The 10,661-nt window shown below is 37.6% G+C and overlaps 2 non-coding genes across 2 annotated transcripts; both read left to right on the top strand.

Moving 5' to 3' along the window:
• Positions 1–1,169: 1,169 nt before the first annotated feature.
• Positions 1,170–1,241, top strand: TRNAD-GUC. Its single transcript has one exon. It is a non-coding gene; the product is annotated as a tRNA-Asp (tRNA).
• Positions 1,242–1,248: 7 nt separating this feature from the next.
• LOC113300655 lies at positions 1,249–1,367 on the top strand. Its single transcript, XR_003335868.1, has one exon. It is a non-coding gene; the product is annotated as a 5S ribosomal RNA (ribosomal RNA).
• Positions 1,368–10,661: the final 9,294 nt, after the last annotated feature.

Raw genomic sequence — 10,661 nt, 5'->3', positions numbered from 1 at the left:
AAAAATGTTTATTTCCTAAAAATACATAAAAACACAATATTAGTACAAAAATAGAGTTCCAACATTACGGACGAATTAGACACAAAAATGTGTCTATCATGCCCCTTAGTAATTTAGGTGCCCCTTAACCAACAGTGAGAGTCTGAATGACAAATGCCCTCCGGAGGTGCTTTTAACAACTTTTCGAGCTGATTTTTCCAAAAATGTCTACTGCAAAAAAACACCTACAAACAAGTTTATTAGTGGTAAAATGAGTCCCGACTAATGTATTTATGGGTGAAAATTCATCACACTTGTGTGCTCATCAACTATAATTTGCATTGTTATTTTAGTTTTCGATTATTGATTTGATTAACTAACGGTTATTAAACCTTGATTGCACCTAGTTTTTTGTTATTATGAGAATATTCTCTTTTGATATAAGGCCACTCCAACTAGATCAAGGATTAACGGTAGTTCAGATTTGTTCTTAGATCTGATGATAGGTCTGTGATCATCCATTGTTAACAGTCTTTGTTCTATGCGTGATCGATCACAAGGGAATCAAGTTTGTTTGTGCAGGTATTTCGAAGACATTGAAGATTTAAGACAAAAATATTTATTTTTGGTTTCTGATATTTGTGTTTTATTTCGTGCACACACTTGATCGTCTGGGATCTGACTAAGCATTGTTTATCTATGATATATAATTGATTGCTAGTCGTATATATCAACAAACTATCATTTGGTGGTATTCTTCAATATATAAATTTGATAGTTTGTAAAGTAGACCTGGTTATCTTGATAATTTAGATCTTGGTTGATCTAACTGAACAAAGGAGTATTTTATATTAGATGGAAGAGCCTTTGTTTAAGTAAATAATAATCTTTGATTTACTAGTGGCCGGTTTCTGAAAACAGATTTGTCCTTATTGTTTCGGAAGATGATCCAAATGAGTTAAGTAAGTCATCACAGGGAGGTGAAACAACTTAAGATGGTGGTATTTATCTTAGGATTCTCGTGTGTTGGCCACATCGGTTGTAGACGCAAGGATATTGAGGAAACTAGGGAATTAGGGGTAGATTACTTGGTCTCAAGTATACGAAGATGGTAGTTGGTTATCACGTCAGTCTAACACACTGAAGGTCTCCAGTTCAAACCTGGGCGAAGCCAAATAATTTTTAACAAAGTCGTTGTATTATAGTGGTAAGTATTCCCGCCTGTCACGTGGGTGACCCGGGTTCGATCCCCGGCAGCGACACATTTTGGCAATCGATCATACCAGCATTAACGCACCCGAACCCATCAGAACTCTGCAGTTAAGCGTGCTTGGGCGAGAGTAGTACTAAGATGGGTGACCTCTTGGGAAGTCCTCGTGTTGATTGTTTTATTTTATTTTTATCAGACCAATTGGTCTTAGTAATGTGAGTTTCAAAATTTTCACCAAGATTATAACAACAAGAATGAGCTCTCTTAAGTCAAAGTTGGTATCTCCTCAGCAAGCTGCCTATATAAAAGGAATACGTATTCAAGATCAAATTGTGCTAGCTTCTGAGTTGGTGAATGAAATGAAAAAGAAAAGAAGGTGTGGCAATGTGGGCCTTAAATTAGATATTTCTCAGGCATATGATTCAGTTAGCTTGGAATTTTTGTTTCAGGTTCTTAGCAAATATGGCTTTTCTACCTCTTGGTGTGAATGGATTCATAATATTCTTAAATCTGCTAAAATATCAATGGTGCTGAATGGTGGATCTCAAGGTTTTTTCTCTATGGGAAGGGGACTAAGACAGGGAGATCCCCTATCTCCAATCTTATTTGTTCCTATGGAAGAAGTCTTAAGCAGAAGACTATCTCAATTAGTTCAGAATGGTTCAATACTTCCAATGGTTATAAGAAAAGGTATTCACCCTACCCACATTTTCTTTGCTGATGATGTTTTTATCTTTTGCAGGTATTCCTCCGATCTCTTACTTTGTTCTGAAAAGAAAAAAAAACAAAGAAAAGATAAAAGAGAAAACACAGAAAACAATAATTTGTTGTTTTCATTTTTTTGTTTTCAAAAAAGAAAACAGATGGAAAACATTTTCTGAAAATGTCCCTACCAAACGCGTTTTCTCCTGTTTTCTGTTTTCTTAGTTTTAAAAACAGAAAACTATTTTTGAAAACTATACCAAACAGGACCTTAGAGTGTCTTTTGAATTTGTTACATGATTATCAAAGAAACTCAGGACAACTCATTAATAAAGTTAAAAGCAAACTTTTTGTTGATGGTACTTCAGAAGCTAGGAAAATGATTATTAAAGATTCCATGCAAATGGTATTAAGTGATTTCTCAGACAAATATTTAGGTGTTATCCTTCATTCAGGAAGAGTTCAAGTCTCCACAGTTTGGCCCATTGTTGAAATGATCCAAAAAAAATCTAGCTGCTTGGAAGGGGAAGTTGTTGTCTTTTCAGAAAAGAGTGGTTCTTATTAAGTCAGTTATTAGTAGCATCCCTATTTACAATATGGCTGTGTAAAAATGGCCTGCTTCTGTCATTAAAACTTGTGAAAGGATTGTCAGAAATTTTCTTTGGTCTGGTGATGGTGATACAAGAAAATATATTATTCGTGCTTGGAAAAAGGTGTGCACTCCATATAGTGAAGGTGGCTTGGGCATTAAAAGATTGGAGACTCTTAACAAAGCTCTACTAATAAAGCTAATGTGGAAAATAGTGAACTCTTACGAAGAATGGGCAATGTTTATAAAGGCTAAATTTCAAGACAAAAATTCACAATGGAGTAATTGTTGGAAACTGTCTACTGTCTGGCCTGGCATGAAATGTGCTTGGGAAAGCTTACAAGAAAATATTAGATGGTGTGTTGGAGATGGTACAAAAATCTCTTTATGGTTTGATAAGTGGTTAGGTGAAGCTGCACTTATTGATAAAATTGGATACATCCCTTTTGTGAAAAGCAATATGAAGTTAAAGGTGGCTGACATTCTTAAGAAGGGTAAACGGAATATTCCTCATCAAATTCAGCAATATTTTGCAGCTCTAACTATGCCTGAAGTGGGAGGTTTGAAGGATGAAATGATCTGTATTTGTGATTTGAAAGGAGTCTTTACTACTTACACTGCTTTCAATATAATAAGAAGAAAGGAACCTATGCTAAATTGGCCAAGGAAAATCTGGAACTAATTTCTACATCCCAGCACAGCTAGCAATGTATGGAAAATTGTACAAGAAATTTATGTTGATGATTCTGTGATGGTCAAGAATGGTTATGAAATAGCCTCAAGATGTTGCATCTGTGAGGAAGAACAAGACAGCATGCATCATCTCTTGTGGGAATGCTCTTTTAGTAATGATATCTGGAAATGGCTATGTGCAGTTTTTGAATTTACACCTCCACAAAATTTCAGAGACATTTGGAATAGTGCAAAGAATAAAAGTCCTCTTATCAAGGAGGTGTGGATTACTGCAAGTTGCTCTGTCCTGAAAGAACTGTGGTTTCAAAAAAACAGAAGCATATTTGATGAAGTAAAGCCCAATATCCAGTGGTTCAAAAGCAAGATCAAAAAGATGGTTCTTGAAGGGGGGATCAGAATGCAAGGTACTAAATGGAACCAAAACTATGATTTGCAGGTAATTTCTTTCTTCAATCTAGGTCCAAGAAGCATCAAATTTCAAAAAAAAATCATTGATTGTTCTGTGGGAATGCTCTTTTTGTCCTGTGGGAATGCTCTGGTTTCCAAACTATGGAATTTGATGCTCTTTTGGTTCAATTGGAATTTGATGCTGTGGGAATGCTCTTTTGGTTCTATTGGAATTTGATGCTTCTTGGACCAAACATATGACCAAAACTATGGTTTCCAATAGAGGCACCATCACAGCAGAACATAATTTCTACAATGTTTGGTCATGTGGGAATGCTCTTTTAGTAATGACATATGGAAATGGTTATGTTCTGTTGTGATGGTGCCTCTATTAGAAACCTTGTAGCAACTGGATTTGGAGTAATGATAAGAGATCATCTTTGTCAGGTACTGGGCACTCTAACTGGAGGCATAGGCATAACAACAAATTATATTGCAGAAGTTTATTCCCTTATATGTGCTGCAGAACTAGCTGTGGATTGAAAATTAGTCATATTATATTAATCTCTGACTCTAAAACTGCAATATCTGAGTTTGAACATGGTAAAGTTTCATGGTTTGTCAAGACTAGATGGGCTAAAGCTGCGAGCAAGCTTGAAGTTATCAGATTATGTCATAGCTACAGAGAAGCTAACTTTTCTGCAGATGCAGTAGCCAAGAAAAGGACTCAGCTAAGAGCAGGAGAAAGACAACTTAACCTGGGTAGCAAGAATAGAAATGCCAGGAGTAGACTATTATAGATTCAGTTAAATTTAATTTGGGATGTAATTTGTTTTTTCTCTTGGGCCTATGTAGTTGGCCTTTTTAGTGACTTTAATTTTCCGGGGTTGTATTTTTTACTCTTATTTTCTTAATTAAATTCGCGTGATTCAGCAAAAAAAATAAATATATAATGGCTTAATTTTGAGAGTATTCAAACTAGATTAGGTCTCTGGGTTTTTCTGCATTTGTAGTGTCCTCGTTAACAAGATTTTGTTGTGTACTTTTACTTTAATTTCCTCATTTTAATTATTGTTTAGTTTTAATTAAAGTAATTGCACTTGTATGTTAATCCAAACACTTGGGTTGATCCCTATAGTTAGGTTCAGTTCCGTACTTTTATTATATACCAAGTGTATACCTTGTGGTTCCCTATAGTTAGGTTCTTGACATTCTCTGTCTATATTAGATCATGCAAGGTATCGATTATACAGGTTGATATCGGAAAGATTGTGGTGTACTTGGTACCCTCGTCATCTCAGAAACCAAAAAGAAAAATTCTTCGAGTTTCCAATCTTCAAAGTAACCACTGCACAAACAACTTGATTCCTACTAATGATCAATCACAAACAGAACAAAGTCCGTTAACAATGGACGATCACTAACTCTATCTACAAATTTTGAATCACGAGATCTATAATAGTTGATCCCCAAACAAACTTCAGTGGCCTTATATCAAAAGAGAATGACCATGGAATAATCAAGTTTGATCTATCAAGGATAACTATATCCTTAGTCAATCAAATCAATAATCGAAAACTAAATATTTATACGATTTAATTTTCGAGTTTAAATGCGTGCACCATTAATAAACCTGGATGCACGTTAGGACGTTGCTCTTTTAAAACGTATCCATCTCCTTTACAATAAGCTGAGTATTTATAAAAAAAAAGGTTTAAAAGGTATGTCAGGGTACTTTTCAAATTACTATGCTGCAGTGCTCCTCCGTATCGCTCGGACAAACCATTACTCGTACTTTACAGTATATCTCATTTTGATTCCTTCGTCAGTTAACCTCCCGATCTATGTATTGTCTGATAATCATAGGCATCATTATTTCCATATAATTGTGGTTCATTCCTTCTGAGATTTTATTAAATGCTCTATCTCTATCACTACACCAAATTTCCGGATTAGTGGTGGGCCCGGAAGTGTGTGAAAATTAAGCGCAATAAAAACGCGGGCCTACAATAATACCGCAAGTGCACGGTCGTCGGTTGTAGCTCGTGCAAGTACGGGTCGATCCACAGAGACTGGGGGTGTTTGGAGTTTCTAGCTATTTGGGCTCTAAATTGCTATTGGGCTTCTAATTGTGCTTTGGGCTTAGTGGGTTTGTTTGTAATGATGAAGTGCTTTAGGCCTTGGGCCTTTGAATGATTTTGGAATGAACTGTGAACTTGGGCTTAACAGTTCAATTGTGAACTGGGCTTGGGTTTTTTTTGAGTTGCACTGGGCCTTGGACTGACAGTGACTGAGAATTGGGCTCAATGTCTTTTGATGTGAAGTGGACTTGTAGCCCAGAATTGAACTGGACCTGGAGCAACAGCAGTGGTGGCTTCAGCAGCAGCAGAAGCAGTGCACAGCAGCAGCAGAAGCAGCTGGGGGAGAACAAGGCAGCAGAGCACTAGGCCAAGGTAGGAAAAGGGCAGAAAAGCCAAAAAGACCTAGTGCAGCTGGGGGAGAACAAGGCAGCAGAGCACTAGGCCAAGGTAAAACATGGATATTTACAATGGCAAAAGCAAACAGCACAAGAGTATTATGAGAAGGTGACAGAACAATGAAACTAAACAAAGAACAATGAAACCAAGGCCTAAGCCAAAGGCAGGGGTGTGAAGAAGTAACAAAACAGTTAAGTTGCAAGTGACTGTGAAAACAAAATGTGGGTTAAGCTAAGGCTTTGAATCCACCCTTGTGTCCTAGCCAAACAATGTGATCCTAGGTTGAGTTGAAAATCCTATGCATACATCTAGAATGGGAGGAAAACTAATTTGCTCACTAGTTTGCCCCTAGCATTGACTGTCTTTTGACAGAACAATCAATCACAGGCACTATGAGCATCAATCTCTTCCCATTGCTCAATCAAAACACTGCACTAAGGCTCTAACTTAGCATTCCACTATCAGACAGTGCACTAAAGCTTCATCTGAGCCTCAGCAGTGAACTCAGAACATAATTAACACTACAATGGAACTAAACATGATCATGTGAAATAACATAGCATTTAAACAACTAAACAATGAATGAAAATTGCAAATGAAGAACCCTAAAAATTAACAGTGAAATCAAATTGACATTGAGAATTAAATTAACCCAATTAGGGGGTTTCTCGGATGACCCAAGAACAACCTTTAACATCCTACATCACTTCCCTTTTATAGCTTACAACAAAATACAAAACCCTAATTCGAAACCCTAATTTTTTTTGGGGAAAATCAAATTCTCTCACCAATTTCCTGAATTGAGCTCGACCCATGCTTTGGGTATGTCCCCTCTGCTCTTCTGAAGCTTTTCCTGCCCTCAATTTTGTCTTCTCCTCGCTGTTGGTGAAACCCTAGCTCGAGCTTTCTTGTCAAACCCACACCTAGGGTTCAGAGATGTGAATTTGGAAAGAAGTCTAGGCTAGAGAGAGATGTCGTGGTGTTGTCGGTGGTTGTGTGGTTTGAGAAGAAGGTGTAGCTGGTGGAGGTGATGGAGTTGCAGAACTGTGGAGCAGCTCTCTGCAGTTTGGGGAAGATGAGAAGAAGAACCCGATGGAGAAGAAGGGTCCATTTGGTTGGGTAATAGGGTTCGGTGACTAGGGTGTGAAGCAGAATCATCTGAAATTGATGAGCAGCGAGGAAATCCGTTGGATAATCACTTACTAATTGAATCGAACGGCACGATGTAAACAAGCTCTGAGCGACCGTTGGATTAAGTGATACAACGAAGTTGACGGCTCCAGATGGAGTTAGGTGTTGTAGTGTTGGTCAGATGCATCGAAATCTGATGCACGATGACGCAGCGACCGTTGGATGATGGAATGGATCCAATCTTACGGTTAAGAAGGAAAACGGGTTTGGGTATTGAATTTTGGGTTTAGGATATGGGTTTGGGTTTAGGAATTGGATTTGGGATTAGGTAATCTTGAGCCCACTTCTTCTTTAAGAACAATTTATTCCTTTTTAAGCCCATTTTCATCCTTGCGTCTTCCATACCGCGTTCTGCACTTATTTTCCGCTAGAGTTTCCTCCGGCTTTTTCCCGTGTCTTTGCTCTTTTCGCTCCGCTATTCATCCAAACTTTATTTGGTACCTAAAAATGCAAAATTAATTAATAAAAAGATTTATTCTTGAAAAAAATGAAAATACAGAATATGGGTTAAAAATGGAGAATTATAGCACAAAAGATGAGTTAAATGCCAAGAAAAATATATATAAATATGCACTTTTTAGCACTCATCAATTAGTAAAAGAACTGAGTTGTTACTAAAACGGGTCGTAGCGGCTCTTGCCTTACTTTTTTTTTTGTAACGGCAACGGGGTCGTTACGAATCCTGGGTTGTAACAACGTCAGTAACAACTGAGGGCCGTTACAAAATGACACGTGGTAACAGCTTAAGGCCGTTACGATTTTTTTTGTAACAACGTCGTCGTAACATCTTCGAGACGTTACTACGTGGCAGGTTAATAACATGCCGGAGCCGTTACTACGTGGCAAGTTGAAACAACTGAGAGCCGTTACGAACTTTTTTGTAACAACAAAAAAATTATTGCCAGTTAACATTGACCAGGGTTCATTTTCTTCCGGAATTCTAGATTCAATACCCTGCATACACCTTTCAATACATTCATCATCCACACTCAACAACATATCACATTCATTCAATTCAATCTATTCCTCACATTCATTCAATTCATATCAGATTCATATGACAAAAGAACTGAAATTTCTTTAAGTACCAAACCTTTTTTTTCGTTAAGTATCAAATTTCTAAGGGAATATACATGGAAGGTTCCAAGTTTCTAACTGCTTACAAAACTTACAAAACTTGAAAACATGGAACTTACAGATCTTAAAGTTGCTTTATTCTCCATCCATTCTGATGAAATAAAGCAACTCAGATTTATATCCTTTGCAGGCTTGCTTTGTTGAAAGCTTAGGCATCAGAAAACTCGATGTTTGAAGCATAGGGAGAATCCCTCTCTGGGAAGCATATTTATCTTCTTTGAGTGCCCTGCATATCAACATTAACATGTATGTGTCAGCACCACTTCTCAGACCATGCCAAGGTTGTCCTTAAACAAATTAGTAACATTTCTAGTAGAGTTAAGACATGAATGATCAATTGTTCAAGCCCTTAAGAAGCAGCGAACATGAAACTCCCTGTCCAAGCATTTGAGATTGAATAATTGATGTCCAGCTAAACTAGCACTAACAAGGTTATTTGGATAGATCTTTCCCCTGGCTAAGCAAGATGTTCTTTTTGCTTTGTTAATTTGCAGGTCAAGAGTTTTAAGAGCTTCACTCCTAGTCATTCATCTATATTTTGGCAGTATAGAATATGAAATTAGGAAAGGCAAAGATACTTAATTAGTTAACTGCAACCAGGTAAGATGAAGTTTCATAAGTTAGCACTATCTTTGGTCCTGCAACAAACCAAAGTCCATAAGCTCTCTCACCAGAACTGAGTACAATTGTAAGAAACATGAAATCAATCAAGTATATAAGCGAAGTACTTACCTGGTAATCTAGAAGGTACACAAGTTGATGCCAACCCCACTGCAGTTCACTTCCCACCAGCGCAATACTTCCCAAGTATAAACTGAGTGTCAAATCCACAAATTTAAACTTAGTAGTTTAAGTATAACCAAGTGAAGTACTTACCAGGGATTGATATTTCCCCGACTGGCTACTACTGCTTCAAATGACCTTGTGTGAAGTCCCTGTGCATTCACATATAACATAACAAAAACCACCTACATATATATATCCAAAAAAATGATGAACTGAAAGAAAATATCCATTCATAAGCCGGTTTGTGTTCACATATATAGAAAAATTTACATTGGACCAAAAAAAGTTGCTTCAGGTAAAGCTCTTTTTATGCACAGCTGTATAAGAGCATGCGCATCAGTCAACATACGTACAAAAGTGTGAACTACCAAAAAAATCAAAAAAATATCCTAAATACTTGTTATGCACAACTGCATAAGAGTATGCGCATCAGTCAACATACGTACAAAAGTTTGTATTACACAAGTATAACAAAAAGATCCATATAAGTCAAGGCAGATATTACGCGATGCTCAAAAAGGCTGAGATCTATTAGCTCAAAAAGTAAGAGATGGTGAGTCTTTGTTTGAGAGGCACATCTTTGGATGGAGCACATATCCTCTAATTCCAACTTCTCTGATGGTTGTTGCGTACTTGTTAACTTTCGCAGTGATTTCATCTGGCTTGAGAATATCATCGATACATACCTTGGCAAGATGTATAGGTACATGATCTTCGGGAAACTGATTTGCTGAAGGACAAGTACAGAGCTCACCAGTTGCAACTACTTCATTCTCGAAGTTCAGTAATAAACAAAGCGGTTCACCACGTACTCTTGATGAAGCTGGTGATGCAGTATTTCCAGCAGTTGAACTTGTGGCAGCTGGTGATACAGTATTCCCAACAGGTGAACTTGTCGCAGCATGTGAACCTGTTTGAGGTGAAGCAGAAACACCGCATGGAGCATGCGGGGCTACATCTCTTGAGGTTTTGGGCATGTTCGAGCCAACTGATACTAGAATTGCAAACTTAATTTCATCCACTACGTGGCAAAATTTCACAAAGCCATCAATCAGAACACCCACCTTGCCACCTATTTCTTCCATCATCCCACCAAGACCACCCTCCTTCGCTTTCAGTTCATTTACCTTGTGACGTGCTGGAGCAGAAAAATTGATTTGCGTATGAGATACAGGACCAATATAAGGAACCCGTCCTCTAGAATCCCGCCAAAAAGCTTTAGTCATTGCACAAGGTTCTTCTACTGGAAGACCTGCATCTTGTTTTTCTTTGATCTCACCTTGGGCCTTTTTAAGCTTCTCCTGTAGTGTTGAGCATAACAACCGATTAAATTCTAATATCTTAACTACCTAGTACATAGTTTTAAAAGAGTTGAAATAACTGTAAAGTAAACTGACTCACAGCGAACGGCACTGCGCTAGGTAAAATAAAACCACCTTCTTGTGTATGAGCTTTAACCCACACATCCTCAGGAGTAATCACTGCATCAGGATTTGCGGCCTCCTAAATT

The sequence above is a fragment of the Papaver somniferum genome, chromosome 7, assembly GCF_003573695.1.
Source record: "Papaver somniferum cultivar HN1 chromosome 7, ASM357369v1, whole genome shotgun sequence".
In the NCBI taxonomy this organism is placed as follows: domain Eukaryota; kingdom Viridiplantae; phylum Streptophyta; class Magnoliopsida; order Ranunculales; family Papaveraceae; genus Papaver; species Papaver somniferum.
This window is presented reverse-complemented; position numbering and strand designations above follow the sequence as displayed.